General features: G+C 43.6%; 1 long non-coding RNA gene across 1 annotated transcript; it reads left to right on the top strand.

Annotated features, from left to right (window-relative positions):
• The first annotated feature begins 533 nt into the window (after nt 1–533).
• LOC135408883 (uncharacterized) lies at nt 534–18,407 on the top strand. Its single transcript, XR_010427918.1, has 3 exons — nt 534–682; nt 13,181–13,274; nt 18,265–18,407. It is a non-coding gene; the product is annotated as an uncharacterized LOC135408883 (long non-coding RNA).
• Nucleotides 18,408–19,942: the final 1,535 nt, after the last annotated feature.

Genomic DNA, 19,942 nt, shown 5'->3' with positions numbered 1-19,942 from the left:
AAAGCAATCATTCCCAAGCATTTCTTGTTTGGACAAGTGACAGAGTGGTAATGAGAAGAAAATGCTCCTGTCTGTAAACTCAATTCAAGTTGGTCTTTGAAGAGAGTGAACTACCTAAAAGCTGCCAAGCTGCCCTGAGATTGTGCAGTCCTCAGTAGGAAAGTGTCCACATTCCCACAAAACCATTAACAGAGGAGCCAAGGATTTGAATATTGTGATGAGTGTTTACTCCCCTGCCCTGGAGTTGCTTACTTCAGTTCAGAGCAAGAGTTATCAGTTAAGAAGGCAAAGGGAGCACAGAAGAGCCTGGCTCCTGCTGATGCTTTTTATGTCTCATGTAAATGATTTCACGACCCCATGAACCATCAGACTGCATCCGTCACCAAACACATAGGGTTAAAGTGCCCTGAACCTCACAGCAGCAGAGAATTTGGCTCCAACAACTCACTTCTGTATGTTTTCATTTCAGTTTTATACCTCAAATCTCCTGCTCCTTCAGATCCATGCTAACATTTATTAATTTTTTTTTTCTTTCTCCAAAGCTGCTCTTGTCTCCTTGGGTATGAGGGGGAGAGGTGTGAAATAAACCCAGATGACTGTGAGGATAATGACTGCGAGAATAACTCTACGTGTGTGGATGGGATCAACAACTATGTTTGTCTCTGCCCTCCTAATTACACAGGTAAGAAAAGGCCACAACAAGAGAGCAAGAATCCATGAGAAGTGCCTGATGGGAAGGGTCCAAATGCATGTTTATTTTGTGTACGAGCCTATAATTAACCGAAAATCTAGTCCCATTTTAAGGCAACCTGGATTTCTTCCTGGAGAAATGTTAGTTCTATTAATATTGCAATATGTGTGCTCACAAATATGGCTGCTTTTCTGAGTCAAAATACTGATGCCTCATTTGTAAAATACATTAAAAAATAGTGTTTAAGGTGTTAGATAAATCTGTACCTCAGCATACAAACTCTCTAAATGTATTTCAGAAATATTCCCACTTCTTAGCTGAGTCTGATATACACCTGTTCTGGAAAATCTTGGCTTTTAGGGCATGGCCTTCCCCTGAGGTCTCAGAGGTCTGCATTTATTTAAAAAAAAAAAGAGCCTGACAATGTGCTGCTTAAATTCATTATGTCCATTCCACCAGTGGAGAAGCAAAGGCTGTGTGAGAAGCTGTGGGCTCAGCTGTGGACTTCAGTGTGCACCCCTGGCAGGTGACAGAGTCCTCTGCCGAGCCCATGGCCACAGAGGTTGGTGACTGAGTTAGAAATGGGTTTAGTTTTTCCAGCGTCCATCCTGCATTTCAGATAAATTCCTTCCCAAACCCTTCTGTGAGAGCAGAAACCCTCTTAACTGGGATCTAAAAATGCTTTTTCTCATGTTGTTCTGGAACAGACTAATTCACATGGTGTTAGCCCAGCCTTCCTGGCTCAGCGTGGAGGGGTGAGGAAACACCTGCAGTAGTTCCTACTTCCAGCCTTTGAAATGGGTTTATTACCTTCAGAGCATGGAGAAGGAATGAAGGGCTTCTTGTACACTGGAATATATTACATGTCAGGGGATTTAATGAGGATCAAGCTTGAGTGGCTGAGTAAAGCAGGAGGAAAGCTTCTAGAATTTCCAAACTCTTAAAATAGTTTTTGTGGCTGATACAAAGGAGGCCCAAGTAAATCTTCAGCTGAGAAAAGCCTTATGACTTGAATGCACGTTTATTGGAGCTCTAAAATTATATTTCTGCCAAAAACTAAAAAACTTAAGCTTAGCAAAGAGTTTTGCTTGTAGTATGTTGAGCCCACTGTGCTTATTTGTGCACTATTTTTGTCAGCTACTCTTGGGTGGTTTCAAAGAGGACTCAATACAAAGAGGCAGAGTCTTTACATTTACAAGGGGAAATGTATTTGCCCAGCCAAGAAAACACATCTCTAGTAAGGAACTGAATCCAGTATACATGCAAATGTGCTTTCCTTTCTGCAGGATTATTGCAGAATTTTATTTTTTCTTTAGATAAAAAAAGGTAGGAAAGAAGTAGATTGGGATGTTTTCTCAGATGACCATCTGGATAAGGGCCAGAGAACTCGTGTGATACTTCAGAATCAGTTTTGAAATATTTTTGATCATCTTCCAGTGGTTTTTTTGGGTTGTTTGGTTTTTTTCCACCTGAATTTTGTCTGTGCTGTGGCTCTGCTTATTAGCAGGAGCTTGTGACATACCAGGCCCATCTTGCCATGTGGGATCACACACAACTGTTTATGCCACACAATAAGCATTTGCACACATAAGCACCTGCTAACAGTGCAGGCAGTAAGTTTGACTAAGACTGAAACAAAATGAACTTTTGAAGAAAAGACAGAAATACTCCTGGAAAATATAATGGGAATCATAAGTGAAAAAGGTTGCAAAAATAGGGGTGTTGCTTAAAACAGAATCCGAAGGATTCCAATAGTTCGTGTTGCTTAAAATAGGAAGAGTTTAGTGAACTGTGATACAGGAATTGCCTTCACCTGCTTTCCCTCCATTTTGGAGGGGGATATTTCATCCAACCTGATCAATCAGCTGGAAGGACTGACTGCAGTGCAGTTGCCTGGGCTGAAACACCCCTCAGAGCCACACCTGGCCTTGGAGCACAAAGGGAGGGAGCAGCATGAAATGGCTGGAGGAACTGAAGCCATCAGCTAAACATGAGTACATACGAGCCAAGCAAACCTGAACTGTGGTTTTGAGGGTCCTCTAAGAGTTGAATCCAAATATGAGAGGTTGGAAATCGTGGAGTTGCTCAGTTGACTGAGCAGCAGCTGAGGAGATGCCATGGAAGCACAGAGGCAAGTCATGGAGACAAACTTGGGAAGGGTTTGTGTGCCTGACCTGGAAAGAGAGGGATCTGTTGACCAAAGAGTTTGACTGAAAGTCTGCTGTGACATCCAGGGCATCTCTGTGTATGTTCTCTTTAGATAAAACTTTTTATACTGAAGGAATATCATTATCTATTTAAAAGAAAAAAAAAAAGGGTAGGTGCAGGTGACTTCAGTACTGCACAGGACTGCTAGGAATAGAAAAGCTTTGTATGGATTTGATCTCTGTTCGAATGAACAAAGAATGGATGGCAGAGAGTACTGTCCAGGGAAGCAGCTTTCCTGTGAAGTAGCCTGGGGACAATGAGCTCTTGATGTGGGACTTTGCCTAAAAGGGCACAGACATCCTTAGGCAGGGTGTATCCAGTAGGACAGAAAATATAGGTAATATCCCTTTGTCTTGTGTCCAAATATTATATATAGTTCTGTTGTTAACAAGGAGTAGGTAGACAGAGCAAGCTTTTTTTTTCTCACCAACACTTGTATGGAGAACAGAAATTTGTTTAAAAGGGTCACTGGCTGGGCTTTGTGGCTGAACGAATCCAGACCATACATTTTTATCAATTTTTATCAATGTAATTATGCAAGAGTTGTTGGTTCTGGGTACAGATGGGATTTCTCAGCAGGTGCTGAAGTTAAACCCCACGTTAATTCAAGAGTGGTGTGTGTTACACTGGAGCATTTCTGTCCTGATCCTCTGGGGCTGTTTGCAGTAACATGCAGGCTGTTGGTTAGAGGTGCCCAGCTCAGTTCGTGCAGATTCCTGCTTTGTTCAGCTGGAGAGGCAGGCAGGCTCTGGCAGCACTGCCAGGCAGGTACCCTGAACCCCTCATCACTCCTGTGGGCTTGGCCACAATTCTGGTAAGACTCCAGTGATGTTTCAGTAAATGCTGCATGTGTGGAACAAATGTGTGTTGTAATAGGACAAATAGTCTGACTACAGGGAGGAGGAAGATCCAAGAGCGTGTGTGTATGTGTGTTGTTCTGTAAGAAATAGTTCGGGTCCCCCTTGGTTTAGTTGAGTAATGGTTAAATCACGATAGTAAATCTTATGTTCCTAAATGAAATGCAAATTAAAAATGTGCGTGTTGAAAATTTTGACTGTTGACAGAGTCGCAGTATCCAGGCCTTGGTTTTTTCCATACCTTAGTATTTTCCTGCTCCATGTTCTGTCTGTCTAGTTTTACTCATTATAGCCTTTTTAGGAAACAGTATCCCAAATTATGATGCATGAATTTTGCTTTCATTGGTTGGAATAATGAAGGCCAAAAATCTTTCTTCAATTAATAACATTTTGCAGTGTTTTCCTTTAAAATTCTCTGACAGTCTTTCTCCCCGCTTGAAGTAGATGAAAAATGCCCAATTTGTTAAGTGACTGCTGAGGAGAGAATTTCCCACACTCCAGCCCCATTTCACTTTCATTTAAAAAAAAAAAAAAGAAAAAACCCACACCAAAAAGCAACCCATGCTCACACAATAACCTCCTTCCTAGTTCTTTTCCATCTACTAGCTCCAAAACAATGTGGAAATACAAATGGATTCTATGAAGTAGTAATTCAAGTTAAAGAAGACAAAACTGAGAGGAGGGGAGGCAGAGAGCTGAATACCATGAAAACATTCCAGCCTCTACCTGCACCACCAGGTTTCCTCACCATTCTCAAAGTCAGTATTTTCAGTGTTTGTTGCCTGTATTTCAGTAACCAAACCAACACTCATGCTGTGTAGTAGAGTCCTGATGGCTTTTATTGTCAGCTGATGTCTTATTTTTCTTCTGCCCAGCTGGTTATTTTAATCCTGAAGCTGAATTACAAACATATATTTCCTCCAGGATAATCGTGCACCCCAAATCCAGGCAGCTCTGAGCAGTGTAGGCTGGTTTATAACCCAGTTGTATCCTTGGTGGATTAGAGCTCCTCCTTACAGCTTGGTAGGTTTTCCTCTCCTTGAAAAAGAGACATATATAGGAACATCAAAAGAGAAAGCTATGAATTAGATAAGCCACCCCAGTTCTTTCCCTTTTTGTATATTTCTAATTTCTGCCTTACACAAACGTTCTGCTCTCTCCCTGGCTTTAGAGTTTAGAAGTGTAGGGTGCAATTCACAGAGCTTTTCCTTTCCACTTCTTTTTCTCATTCACTGCTGTCACAGACCTCCTGGAGAGCCATCACTGTTTTGCTCATAGTCCTAGATTCAAATACAGCATCTCTTACCTCCAAAGAGATCCTCTCCTCAGCCTCATTTTCCTCTGGGTATCCAAGTGAAGAGGGGTCCAAACATATATAAAGGAACAAATGGGCTGCACCAAACATGTACTGTGTGCCTTGAATGGTTTTATGCTTTACCTGCTAGTTTATTTGGGACTTTTCCTTCCTCCTATCTGATTTTAGCCACAAGCAGAAATATGTAGCACTTCCACACAAAAAAAAAAAAAAACCAGGAAATATAATCCTACTTTCCAAGGATCCTAAAAAGCCTCAACAAATACCCACCCCTCTTTGTTCTGAAACCTAAAAAATAATAGTTAGTGGCTTCTACTGCTTAAAATAGGTCTTTTCTAAAATACACAGAGAGAGGAGGGGAGCAAGTGTTTTAAAATAGTTTGTTTCCCTGGGAAAAAGCTGCAAGCAGTTTGTATCACAGAAAAAAAAAATATATCTGAAAATAAATAATCAAAAAAAAAAAGCTAAAAACTATTTCTGGTTTGATGTCTTTGGAAGAGAAGGCCAAGATCTATTTTACCTTAGGGGACCTTGTGGTGTCCTGTGGTAGATGGTATCTGAGATTTTTCAGCTATGCTGTTTTTAGACAGAGCAGAACTCCCTGTTAGTGATTATGGGCCCTTTTCCTGGTTCATCCCGTTGTGGTGACGCTGCCTGGCCAGAGCCAAGCACCCAGACCAGCCAAACAACCCTAGGGAAAGCAGCTGTGGGGTGGCTACCCCTGTGCTGGAGCTCTCCCATCATGACCATTGTGAGATGATGTGACACCACCCCAAGACAGGCACCAGTGACAGCTGAGGTGGGTCATGGCACTGCAGCTGCTTTTTCCACCCTGTGAGTTTTGAACTGCATGTTTGATAGAGAAACAGGAAGGTTTGAGGTAGTGTGGTTCAGCCACAAGGATATGGACTGCCTAATAAACACTGAAGGCTTAAACAAGTACTTAACTATCAGCTTCTTTTAAATTTTGGAACCTTAGCTATAACTTCCCCAAGACAAAGAGTCAAAATTGTGGTCAGAGTTTGGTCTGTTTTCTTCCTTTTATTTGAAGGAGTGCTGCCTTACATGGAAGTATCTCAGTTTTAGTTACTTGGCAAATATGAAGTGTGTTTGCTTTCTGTGCAGAACATAAAAAGGCACCCACATTCCCCAGTTGTATAACTAGGAATGAGAAGAGCTGGAAGAGCTGGAAGGTTTTGGCTTTGTTCAGGAGCCTAAGCCCATTTCCAGCCCTGTTTTTTTAGAAGAGAACCACATGTCACTGCTATCAGATTGGAGTCTCCTATCTCATCTACTGGGACTAAAGGAGGAAATAGCACAGTAACTGGCAGAGCTGCAGCCTGTCTTCAGCCTCGGTATGGGTGTCCTGTTGTGTTGGAGTGCTCCAGATCCAGGATTTCCTCTGGTCAAATTCCCATCTGTAAAATGTAAAGTGTCATGTTTGTGGAATAAGATATACCAGAGAATTTCTCTTTGTTCATCAGGAAACAGTGTATCTATAAGAAAATGGAATGTCAGCTACTGCTGTCCTAAAGGATGAGTGGGATGAAATCATCCTCAAATGGGATGTACAGTTCATTAAATCCAGTCTGTGAAGAAGCACAGTGAGAAAGAAGCAAATCTTTCTGCATATGAAGTGCTCTTCAGAGACCTCCCTTGATTCAGGGACCGTGTTGGGTTCACGTGGCAAGGTTTTGGTGGCAGAGGAGGAAGGAGGCTGCAGGGGTAGCTTCTGTGAGAAGAGATCGGGAGCTGCTCCCCTCTCAGACCTGCCACTGCCCAAAGCTGAGCCCATCAACAGTGCTGATGAAAAAATGTGAGAGAAGCAAGCGTGCAAACACCAAGGCCAGTGACAAAGAGGAGGGAAGGCTCCCATGAAGACCACAGTGAGGCAGGCTGTGCCCCTGCAGCCCAGGGAGAACCCATAGAAACATAGGATCAGCTGGGTTGGAAGGGATCTCTGAGATCATCAAGTCCAACCCTTGATCCAACCCTGCTGTGGTTCCCAGGCCATGGCACTAAGAGCCACATCCAATCTCATTATAAAAACCTGCAGGGACAGGGAATCCACCACCTCCCTGAGCAGCCCATTCCAGTGGCTGATTACCCTCTCTGTAAAGAATTTCTTCCTAATATCCAACCTCAACCTCCCCTGGCAGAGCTTAAGACCGAACCCTCTTGTCTTACTGGGAGAAGAGACCAACCCCCACCTGGCTACACCCTCCTGTCAGGGAGTTGTAGAGAGTGAGGAGGTCTCCCCTGAGCTGCCTCTTCTCCAGGCTGAACAGCCCCAGCTCCCTCAGCCTCTCCTCATAGGACTTGTGCTTCAGCCTTGTTGCTCTTCTCTGGACCTGCTCCAGCACCTCAATATCCTTCCTGAAGCAGGCTCCTGGCAGGAGCTGCAGCCCATGGAGAGGAGGAGCCCAGGCAGGAGCAGGTTTTCTGGCAGGAACTGTGTCCCTTCAGTCTGCTCCTGAAAAACTGTGTCCCACAGAAGGGACCCACGGTGGAGCAGTTCTTGAAGAACTGCAGCCTGAGGGAAGGACCCACGTTGGTGAAGGTCATGAAGGACTGAAGGTTGGAGCAGGTCATGAAGGACTGTGTCCCATGGGATTTAGCCCATGCTGGAGCAGGGGAACAGCATGAGGAGGAAGAAGTGGCACAGTGTTTTGAACAGATCACAGCCCCCATTTCCCCATCCCCATGTTCAGACTATATGAATGTACAGTGTGTGCAGTGTCCTCTCTGCCAGCTCTGGAAGGACGTCTCAGCTAACGTGTGACATCTCAGGTGTGACTGCACTAGACTGTGTGAATAACTGAATCAGTCCCTAACAGATTCCAGACAAATTGGAAGGCATCCATATAAAGAAATGCAGCTCAAAAATTTAGGTAGTCCAGCAAAATCAGGATCTGTTCCAGGCACAGTGGTTCTGAGGGATAATGCACCTTGTAGGAGCACTGGAAATTGTCTGGTTCAGTCTCACAGACTGCGTTGTGTGGCATTTGGGATGTTGAATATGGTTTTTCATGCTTTGGCAGTGCACAGAACTAGAACACATTCCTTCTTCAGGATTCTGAAATAGTGAAAGGATCGTTATTTCCATACCCAGATCTTGTTTTATCCATTATCCTTTCGTTAAACCTCAAGATTTGGGATAGTTGCTCCTTGATTCTGAAAAACAAAGCACTGTGGGAATCTCAATGTGGAATCTAACTTCAGGTTCCCACTTAATAGGTTGAAAGCTGGTAAGTGAAAACTGGAGATTTTAAGAACTAACACAGGATAAAAAGCACAAAGTAAATCTTAGTTCTTTGCCTACTAAGTACTGTGGGCAGTGTTCATCAAGCAAGAGCAAACTTCAGTAATCCTGCAGAAGGAATTCTGCTACAGTGCATTCCAGGTAATTTCCTTGATGTTTTGATATCTAACATGGCAGCATTTGCTACTGAAGGATTTTCACAGAGTTTCTCATCTCCTCATTGCAAGTTCAAACAGCTTGGAAGTAAAAAAATTCATCTTTTTTTTTATTTTCTAAGATGAGCCTCAAATCGATTTCATCAAACATCAACAACATTCCTTACTGAATTACACCGTTGGAGGAACATCCTATGTCTGTTCCACCCAACCATTTTTGGGTTCAGTGTTCTGAAATTTCCAGTCGGCGCTGACTTCTTTTTAAATGACTGAAAAGAGAACAGGGGAAAACAAAATAAGGAAGGCATTTCTTCCGGTACAAATTATTAGATATAAAGTGAGTAATCTCTTAGGAGAAAAACAGCACATGAATTTTTATTAGCAGTAAAGACAAGAGTTCCATTCTGACTTACCTGGCAAAGTTCAGAACATTGCAACACACTGTTTAAGTGCTCACCCTGTCCGGCCTGGAAATATTTTCTCTGTGGACACAGGCCAGGCTTTCCCCATCCTTTCCTCACTGCAAGCACGTTCCTTTTCTCAAGTAATATTGTGAAATTCTTGACAGCATTTTTACTGTTCGTCTTCCAGGCCCTACTAAAACTTCTTTAGCGTTAAGGACAGGAATATTTTCTGTGTTGCTTCATCAGTTGTTTCTTGAATGCTCTGAATGACAGAACAAAGTATCACCCAAGTGACTTATGGAACAAAAGAAAAATCATTGAACTCACTGGTTGCAAATTGGTGCTCTAAATTGTCTTTTCAGAACTGCAGTTCTACTTACAGATAAATAAGTAAAATACTTTTACTGCATCCAGTTTCTCTTTTACTGATTAAGGAGAAATAGTGTAACTTGGATCCTGGCTTTAAAAGCCTAATGGGGCATGAAATAAATAGCTCTCATGACAGCACAGAATGGAAAAAAGAAAGATGATTATTAAACTGTGTGTAAAAGTCCTCTTTATTGCTCTATTGTTGTTTTGGCTTCGTTCTGAGACGTGGGGAAGGCTACAGAAAAGCCTAAGCATGTTTCTTGGCAGCTCTTCAGAAGCAGTGAGCCCTGCGGAAAGCCCCGTGAAATTCAGGATTTTGCTGAAAAATAGGACCAGGAAAATGTTGCATGAGGCAAAAAAAAAAAGTTTTGTTGCGGTTTCTTAAGACAACAATCAGTGCTGGTGAAGGGGACAAGGGAGGTAGTTTTGAAAGGGCAGAATACCTTTGTCATTATTTGGAGATTTATTTTTTTTTCCTTTTTTTTTTTGGTAATTCATGAGTCAGCAGCGATGGCAGATCCACCTGTTACTGTTCCACTTCTCAGTATACCTTGGTTCCAGTCTGAAAATTGCGATTTTTTTCCTGTGGTAGATCAGAGTGCTTCCTTCATTATTTAGGATTGAAAAATGTTTCACTGATTAAAAAAGAAATATAGCTGTGGTTTCCCAGTCCATTTTATACAAGCACTTCAGAAACCTGTGGAGCTCTGATTTGAGAATGTGTGGGAGAGAGAAAAATGGGGAGGTTGGATTGTTTTCTACGTTTGGGAAAGCGTTACACTGAAGTTTTCTCTTGTTTTAGCACGATCAAACATCTTCCACGAAGACAATCAGTGCTGCTAGGAGCTGGCCTAGGATGAACGTCCATTTTGGTTTTGGGTTCACATAACTATCCAGGGAGAAACTTGGACTGGACTTTTCATTGCTGCACAGAGAAGCAGCTCTGTGTCACTCCAAAAAAACAGAGGATCAGATTTTTCCTCTGATACTGACATTAAAGCAACCAATGAATGTTGCACTCTCAGGTCTGAGGGCAGATTTTTTTGGCCCAGATATTTTCTGAGGGAATAAAATACGGGAGAGAAAGACTTTATGTAGCTGGTGCCTTGGGTTTTTTATTTTCAGAAAGTGTTTTATTTCCCTGGCATGCTTTCTGCAGTGTCTACTGGACGCTGGTGGGGCCTGAAATAATGACCCAGAAGTATTCTCTTCCTGAGATGAGGCTGCTCTAGTTGCAAGGCGTTCCCAAGTGAACTCCCTAATGAGTGATAGATGGGAAAAATAACAGGAAGGATCCTTAAATGTTCCAAGTTTTGCATGAAAAATATCATTTTTTTGGATGCTGTGTTTGGTACCTAGCCTAGAATTCTCCTACATTTTGATAGTGGTGTCTTCAGAATGACACAGTGAGTCATAATATTTGACATTTGGGGAGATTTTTACTGGATCTCTAAGCACTTGTCAAGACTGTTCAGAAGAATACTTTAAGAAGAATTATGATTTCCTTTGAGAGTTTTGAAACTTCATATTTTTTAAAGCCTGTTTCCTTTTCCTCAAAACAAAGCAAAACAAACAAAAAAGAAACTTTAAAAGTATGTGTTGACCATTTTTGATGAGAGCATAGTTGAAGGCATCTATCCACACTGTATCCAGGTATTAAATGGTCTTCCAAAAATATTTCCAGCTTCAGCTTATTGAGTCCTTTTAGTGTCACCAGCCAATTAGGGTTTTTTTCATGTTTATTCTCACATAAGATCTGTAGCACCCAAGGGACATGGGGAATTCTGAGATGACACACTGGAAGTTGTTCCAAGCATCAGAGCAAGGTCTGACCTGCTGTTTTTCAGGTCCAAGGGAGTCCCTTTGCTTTTTAGTATTTGGGAGGGTTGGTGGCCTGTGGATTTGGGGGTTGCATTAAACAGACCTGTCTCCAGTTCTGCCACCTCAGTGTTAATAGCTGTCCCCAGTGACAGAGGGGTTTATTGTGGCGAGACTTGAGCATCTCTAGTTGCTTTTGAGGAGCAGTAAAGTACAGTGGCAAACCTCAAGGCCAGTGAATGATGTTTCCCTGGTTCCCATGGATCTGCAGTGTTCAGTTTAACTGGCATTTCCCCTTTCCTGAGCTGGATACCTTCATGACGTTTGCCCAGGATTTATCCAGGGTTGTGAAAAGACTTGGTAGTATTTCATAGTGGTGACTTCCTGGGTTTCCTTGGCTCCAGATGGAACTGGGTGTCTTATAACTGATACTATGAACAATAAACTGCAGGTTGCCATGTCAGACCTCTCCAGTATTGCCAAACCCAGCCCACTAATGAGTCATGAGGGGGTGTGTGGCACGTGAGTACAGGGTTTGTGCTGGTGCTGCCCCCTCTCATGCCTTGTATTCTCGCTCCACTGTCTCATTTATGCCTGAGAGCTCTCAAAAGAAGAGACAGCAGATATTCCATGTTTGAAATGCACAAAAACAATTGGGTAATTTTTGCAAACACATCTTATACTTCCCTTCTAATATGAAGAGTTTTATCAAGAGAGATGTAGCTTGTACTGTAGGGAGGCTGGACATGTGGGAAAAATAACCTGACTGAGCATTAGCAGCTGGGGGAGTTAACAACTTAAACCATACCTATCAACACCAGAGTCATCCTCAAAATTGTGCTCTCAGACACCCCTGCCAGATCACAAAACTGATAAGAGATGGATGGTTCTGATTTGCATTTTCCATCTGAATTCTGACCTTTGTGGTTTGCTTGGCTTGTGTTTTCATGTGTTTCTCCGTAGCCACTGGAGTGTAGAGAAATGTAAGGGGTTTTGAGTTTCTTCCAAGGCTGGTGGAGCTGCAGCCCCGTGAAAACACCCCAGAACATTGCCAGCCCTCCAGTGCCTCCCATGTTATCCTTTTTCCCACACTATCCACATGGCCTGTTTGCTTATGTGATGGTATGTGCTGTGTATAGGCACAGAAAATATGTATAACCCTGAAACCCTGCAGATGTGCTCTTCTGATAGAGCTGCACAGGGGACTTTGGGACTGTAGCTTTTGAGGGTTTCCATGTTGAGACTACCTGACCTTTGCTTTTCCTGCAAGGCTTTGGGAGGTGTGGGGTAGGTTGGATTCTGGGGAAGGCAAAGATTTCTGTGGTCTTTGGCTGGATCTCAAATCCTGGGTACTGAAGTGTGACCTAATAATTTAGGACTCTGAGAAGGATTGTGTTTAAATAAACTATCTGGGTTTGAACATTCTGCAACTATTAATTATTAAAATTTATACAAATCCAGGGAGGTTCATGGCATGTTACACACCATACCTAGAAACAGCTGAGCTGAGCTTACATGTGATGGATTTTTTTTTTTTTCTGAAAAGACATCATCTCCTGTGAGCACAATAGAGCTAGTACTTCTCTTATAAATAGTGAATGTTTTATAATTGCATGCAGCCCTAAAGCTGGTTCCTATTATGGAGAGTCACAGAGGTTCAAGGGAGAGACTTTGTGGGTTGTTTTTCTTCTGCAGAATGATATCCAATTGACTCCTTTGGCAGAGTATTAACTATGGCTAAAATATGTGTCCGTGTGAAAATGCTACGGTCTAATGAGCAACTTCACTTTTGTGTCACTTTCTTGCTTTGAAATAAGAGGTTCTGGGTCAGGAACTGCCCATTTGATCCCTTGTCTGTCTCCAAGTGGAGTTTACATGTCAGTACTTTTTATACCAGCCTTTCAAATCCATGTGATAGAAACACTGTGGTCGCTGTAGGTCAAAGGAGCCCAATTTAATGAAGTCTCAACAAGTTGTATTGTCACTTCCTGCTGAACTACTGAGCTGTCTCCACTGAGGGAGATTGGCCATCCCTGGATACCATGGGTGTTCAGGGCTGTCCAAGTTGTGTTACAGCTTTATTGCTTTTCTCTTTCCTCAGGTGAACTGTGTGATGAGGTGATCAACCACTGTGTTCCTGACCTAAACCCCTGCCAGCATGAGTCCAAATGTGTTCCCCTTGACAAAGGAACCAGGTGAGCATGTGTTGGTCTCTGCACACTGGGAAAATCCACCCACTGGCTTGGCTGGGGTTGAACTGGCAATGAGTTGGGGCAAAAATAATCAAACTTTACACAAATAATGCAAGACTATATATGCTTCAGATCATGTTACATTTTATCTTTAATGAACACATACATACTTTTCTAGCTTTCTGTGGTTTACTTGAAAATAGTGGATGCACCCTCAGAGCAGAGAAATTATTCTGGAAGAGAGCATGGCAAAAGGAGAACTTACAGAACAGTCAGTGCAAAGTATCTTAACCTGCATCAGAAAAAAAAGAACAGTTTCCTTATGTGTTCCTTAGTGCATTTATAAATTCAAGCAGCATAACAGGAGCCTTAACAAATCCAGAGCTGGATGGCTCTCACTCAGGACTCACCTTTTCCATTGGCCTTGCTTGCTTCATCTGGGATTTGGTGAAGTCTGTGTGTGCATTTGCCTTTTGGGAATGACCTGCCTGTTTCACAGGGGCAAAATAAAGGCTCGTGTTTTAAGTGGCAGTAAAACATCTGGAGGGTTGGGGAGTTTTGCGAGGTGTGCAGTAGCAGTGTTCATCCCTTGTGTGAAGAGGGAATTTCAGAGCAATTTAGCAAATGGAGACAGCCAATTGAAAAGTCAAGCTCTGTGGAAAGCTTGTCAGGAAAAGATCTTTGAATCGAAGTAAGAAGGAGAGACAAATCCAGGAGAGTGCAGTGCAGTGTGAGCTGCATTCTGCACCTTCCCCTAAGGCTGTTCTCCCAGCCATCATGGGTGCTCCCTCCCGGGATTTTGTGGAGCACACCCAGTATATCCCAGGAGAGGGATGGTAACACTCTTTGGTCTTCCTGGTAACTCACAGTTGGGGTCAGATTGTGTCCTGTGAAGCCACCAGACTGTCAGAATAGTGTAAACTGATACACAGGACATTTCAGGAGAGCTGAAAGGAAATGAACCAAAATTTTAGAGATGGTGGCCAGCTGGACAGTCCAGCCTTTCTTTTGGATGAAAAGCCTCCAGATAGAAATGTTTCCAAATCTTGAGAAAGATGAAGCTATTAAATGATTGAGGGTGGTTCCTGAAATTATGTACAGGATAAGGAGCTGTGTGCTGGTACATAAATAGTCCCTGATGTTCTTTGCAGGTTTCATTCCTTGTTAATCCAGCATTTGGTTAATCCAGTAGCTGCATCAGGTTATGAGATGAAGGAGGGTATAGAGACAGCTGTGGTCCCGAATGGTTTTACTCTTGCTGCAAGCATTTCTATACCTGCCTCCCAAATAATTGGAGAAAATAAGACACTTTTTTTCACATGCTTGCTAGAAAAGTGTTCCTCACAGTGAGACCATTAACCCTTGAGGGGAGCCTAAATAACTACTTATAATTATTTTTCTAAATATAGCAAAACTATATAGAAATAATGTAGAAAAACTATATTTAGTTTTTCTAAATTTAGAAAAATTATATTGTTCCATACTGTTTGTCTTGTTATTCCTTCCACTATTCGTAGAATGCTACCGAAAAATCCCTTATTTCTTTACTGCTCCTCTCCCATTTTGCTTTCTAGCAGCCAAAATTGAGAGGTGAAGGAGCCTGCCCAGCCTTGAATGTAGAGTTGTGCAAGTATTTCTATTTCTTTCATGCTTTAGTGGCACCAAACTGGTCAGAAATGGGCTGAGAGCCCTGAGCAGCTTTGCAGTGAGGTGTGTGTGCTGCTGGGGCTCACTGAAATCAGCAGCCTCTGCTCCTGTGCTGTAGCTGATCCCTGGGGCAGCCTGATCTCCTGATCTGGGATGTTCCATCCATTTAGGGTGTCATGGTGCAGGATAATGCTACAGGCAGAAGGAGTCAAGCTCAGGTGCCTCTGTCTGCTTCCAGAGACAGGGAATGTTAATGGCAGGATTCAGGCTTGTTCCTGAGCTGTTTGTGCCCTGGGCATGTGAGTAGGACACACCAGTGAGGGATATCATGGCAGCAAGGACAGTCTGTCTGTCCTGCCCTCAACTCTAGTCAGTCCACAACTCTGCAGAGGGAAGAAAAGATGACAAAGACAGGAAAAAAATAGGAAGCCAAATTATTTATTGATCTGGGGTGGGAAATTCCATCCTGACCCTGCAATAGAAGACATGATTCAGGGCTTTAAGGCAACAGACATGGAGTGCAGATGCAAATGCCAGCATTTTCAATACAACTGGACGTGTTTTTAGGCTCTCTCTGATACTGGGAATGTTGCCATCACCACAAAGCTGTAACAGAAAACAAGATTTCAACAGTAGTGGTGTCAGGTGGTCACTGGGAAATGAGATAACTGATCTAATCACATAAATTACTCTCTTACCAGGATTTGAACGTGAAGGTTTCTTTGGCACGTTCTTTACTGCATCAGACTTTTACTGATTGACACCTAGTCCCTTGCTGGCACTGTGTGGGATAAGGATGGAGCTACCATGCCATCATTCCCTGGTGGGGGGAGACCTTGTTTTTCTGGGAAGACTCTGGGTGAGGAACTCACGGGGCTGAATTTCTCACCTGCTACACTCCAGGCAGGAATTTTGTGGTAGCTTCAACCTACATGTGACATACCAAGAGCTTAGATGAGACTGACCCAAAAGGAATTCCATGTTTCTAAAGGAAAAGCCAAGTTTGGAAGCAAACTGGACTATTTCAGTGTCTCTGGCTGCACAGAGCTCTTTGCTTTCTGAGCTAAAATTGCAGGTGGCTTTTCTCCCTTCCAGCCTCCACATCTTTATTGCGCTGTTACTATAGAAGAAGAGTAGCTTTCTGTGTGCCAGAAAACAAAACAAAACAAAAATCAACCAAAAAATACCGTTTAACACAATGAAATTACTTCCAAAAAAAAAACCACTTCAGAAAAGGAGCATGTTTTTCCATTCACTGTATTGATGTTGGAGCATGGTATAAATATAGTTTGTTATTCCAAAGCTTGGAATTATTACCTGACAGCTTAAAATGCTGATTTAATGCAGCCCTGCAGAGAAAAGTGGTGGTTCTGTCATTACTGAGATAGCCAATACACATCATAAAATTGATGCATGGCAGCCCTATATAAGGAACTGCACATCGTTCATTATTACATCACTTTATATTAGGACTGCAGGGATCAATAAAAAGCAACAGGATTAAATGCTGCCAATTCTCCTCACAAAGTCCTTTGATTGACATTATTTCCTTGCAGGTGTGACTGCAATGCTGCCAGAAAATGCTGCCCACTTCTTAGGGTTTGGGGAAGGAACACCTTTTGCTTTTTGTTCTGTTTTGTCATCTCCATTATGTTAATCACAGTATTCCCTGAGCCACCAGAGTGTAAAAAAAGCAATTCAGGTGTGCAGAGCTGGGACATCAACCTTTCTGTGGCTGTGGAGGGTTGTGGTGGGGCCTCTCCTGCAGGGAGGGTGGAGACAAGAAGTGTGTGGATCTGCCCAGCCTTATCCACCCGACAGCCACAGATCCACAGGCGTTGCTCCCCTGTTTTAGCCAGTCACGAGCCACATTTTGACATGGAGACTGAAGGTCACAGTGGCTGCTGTAGCCCTGATGCTGTGGCAGCTGCTCCCTGGCCATTGGCACACACAGGACACGGCTGCTGCACTTTGGTAAGTGCCACCCACCTCACTGCCTTGCCCTGGTGAGCTGGGGAGTGGCCAGGAGCCACACACTGTCCTGGGAACCAGAGTCAGCACAATGACTGCTGCCTGCAAAGTGGAAATATTTATCCTCATCACTCCCATGTGTCCAGTTCCTCTGAAGAAGTTTTGCACAAGGTGCTTCCTCCTGCACTTACCCCACCAGGCTGCTGGCAGGGAGGAGGAGGATAAATAGATTGATGGAGCAGTGGTTTTGCTCTTGGTGCTGCCTCCCTCAACTTTATAACGTCTCTCCTCTTCCAGCTCTCGGTGGCAGGCACTCTGAGTCCAACCATGAGGCTCTAGCAAGAGCACAGACCTCTCTTTTATTGCTAAATTAACTGTAGTTCTTCCCTTGTTTTGGTTGAAGTGGTTTGCCTTTTGTTTTCCAGATGTGCAACAACATCCAACTGGGAGGAGTAAAACGTGTTTTATGGACTAAAGACTGTTCATGACTAAACATTGTCTCCAGTATAGATTCAAAAAAAAGGCTGCTCAGCAATCCCAAAAGATCTGATCCAAGTCAGAGACTTTGGGATGCATTTTCTATTGTCAGGATATAAACTTCTGCAAGACTTATAAATAGAAATGCTGATGCAGCCTTCGTACAGCAAACTTGAGAATTGCATAAAATAAAACAAAAGGCAATGTCTGCAGGTTTGGGTACATCCCATGGTGATGCTCCTGTGAACGGTGTTCCTCCACCAGCAGCAGGTACAGGCTTTGCCTGAGTGTCACCACGGGAAAGGACAGGCTGCAAAGATAACTTTCCGTAGTTGCAGCAGCATTTTGCCTTGCAATTGAATGGCAGACAGGTGGTGGTCTCACAACCAAAGGTCTTTTCCTTTAAATTGGCTGAATTTTGTGGCCTGTTCACAGATTCCTTCCATTTGGAAGGCAGGAACCTTCCTGAGCTCCGTGGAGCTGCACAGGGCCAACCTGAGACACTCAGTCAGCACCAGCAAAATCACACTCTGGGGCACCAGAACCACTGCCCTGGCAGAATATTGCCCTTCAAGTCTGTGAGGTTGGGGAAGATGTTGTCATCTTTAGCAGAACTGGGAGACAGCTGTGTGATCACCCTTCTCCACAGCCTTGGCTGAGGGAAAGCAGTAGTAGGGTGTTGCTTTGCTCAGCTCGAATTTCAGCAGATTGCAGAACCTCAAGTGCAGGCAGCCAGGAGGGACCTGAGCGTTTCTGATGGCAGCAATTCTGCTTGATGCTGCCAGGAGTAATTGCTAACACCTCCCCACCTCAAACCAGATTGGCGCTGGGCTGCCTTTGTGTGCTGTTGTTGTGATCACGGAAACAAGCCATTAAGGGCGACTTTCTTGCCTTTCAGATGCGAGTGCCTGCCGGGTTACAGCGGCAAGCACTGCGAGATCGATGATGATGACTGCGTGGGCCACAAGTGTCGTCACGGAGCCGTGTGTGTGGATGCTGTCAATGGCTACACCTGTGTCTGTCCCCAGGGCTTCAGGTACGAGGGAGGCAGCTCCTCCCTGAAATGTCAGGACACTTTCTTTCAGTGCTTTCATGCTCAGGGCTAATCAGCCTCCAGTTACAGCATTGATCTGTCATTGCCACGTGAATGGGTGGCTCGGTGCCTCAAGTCCTGTACCTGAAGGAGGTCTTAACTAGGTCCAGGGGGCTGCAATTCTGGCTTGGAAAGCAGCAATTTGCCCCTTGAGCAGTGCTGTTAGTCTGCCTGCCCCAGCCCTCCGTGGTAACACACTCAGCACACAAGGTAATACACTCACGTGGATTATATGGAGATAAACCCAGTGTGTGCAGAGTGAGTAAAGAAGAATAAAATTGCACGTATGAACCCTCAGACCTGGTTGCAAGAAGGTGTGAGTCTGAAGATTTTGTGCCAGTGTCTCGGTGCCTCTTGGTGGAGGAGCTCAGTGTGATTTGGGCTGTAAATTTCCAGTCTCTCGTTCTGACAGCTGCCAATATATCTGACTCCTGGAAATCTCTCTGTCTGTCAAAGATAAGTGTGCTCCTCCAAATGGATTCACTAATCATTGCCTGAGGCTGGATACTGGCTTCCTTCCAGCTAAACCTTGTCTGTGTTTGAAATACACACAAGACAAAGAAGGAATACCTGAAAAGATCAGCCTTGACAAAGCAGAAATTGCGTGAACACTTATAAATCTTTTTCTCTTCTTTGTATCTGCAACTGTTTTCATTCTTCTTGCTTTCATCCTTGCTGGTTTGGGGTTTTTTCCCCTCTCAACACACATTTTTGTTCCATAGCAGACAGCCTTCCCTGAATAGGCATTGATATATAGCATGATGTCAGCCCATGGTTTTGCTGAATCAGACTTGTTATTTACAGTGTATCAGATATCCTCTGAATTTCAAATTCATGCCCTTTTCTCCATGTTTCACTCTCTGCTTCAGTCCATTTGGGGATCTTGCAGATTGGTGACTGGTAAGGCTAACATGTGACTGTCCCACAGTGGGATTGTAAATCCTCAGTGTTATCTAATTGTTAGAGTTGAGAAATGGGATTGCAAAGCCATGTCTGGAGTCAAGGGTAACTTGAGCCTGTCATCAGATGGAAGTGACTGGGAGGCTTCTGCTGCATGTCCCCTGATTTTTAAGGCCTGTCAGTACTAGGCAGTGATGAATGTGAGGGGTTTTTTCCAGGAAAGCAGAGTCACAGTATTTGGCAGAGATGTTTTGAGTTGTGACACCGCTGGGTGGAGCAGCAGGGGTCCCTTGCCATGTACCAAACAGCTCTACTGGCAATTTAAGCAGTGCCCCAGCTTGACTGGTCTCACCCCACGGGCTTCCAGAGCAGAACAAGAACACCCCAGCATTGCTCAAATGATGGGGTTTCATTCCACTAAAAGTCCTCTAAGTAGAAGAAACATCTTTCTGCACAAAACTCCAAAACTCAGCTGCCAGCTTAGACAGCACTTCATAGCCCAAGGCACTGTGGGCAAGCAAAGTAATCCTGCTGCCTGTCAACAGCACAGCCAGGATTAACTTGAGTTCTCCTCTTTGCTTTA

The sequence above is a fragment of the Pseudopipra pipra genome, unplaced genomic scaffold, assembly GCF_036250125.1.
Source record: "Pseudopipra pipra isolate bDixPip1 unplaced genomic scaffold, bDixPip1.hap1 HAP1_SCAFFOLD_76, whole genome shotgun sequence".
In the NCBI taxonomy this organism is placed as follows: Eukaryota; Metazoa; Chordata; class Aves; order Passeriformes; family Pipridae; genus Pseudopipra; species Pseudopipra pipra.
This window is presented reverse-complemented; position numbering and strand designations above follow the sequence as displayed.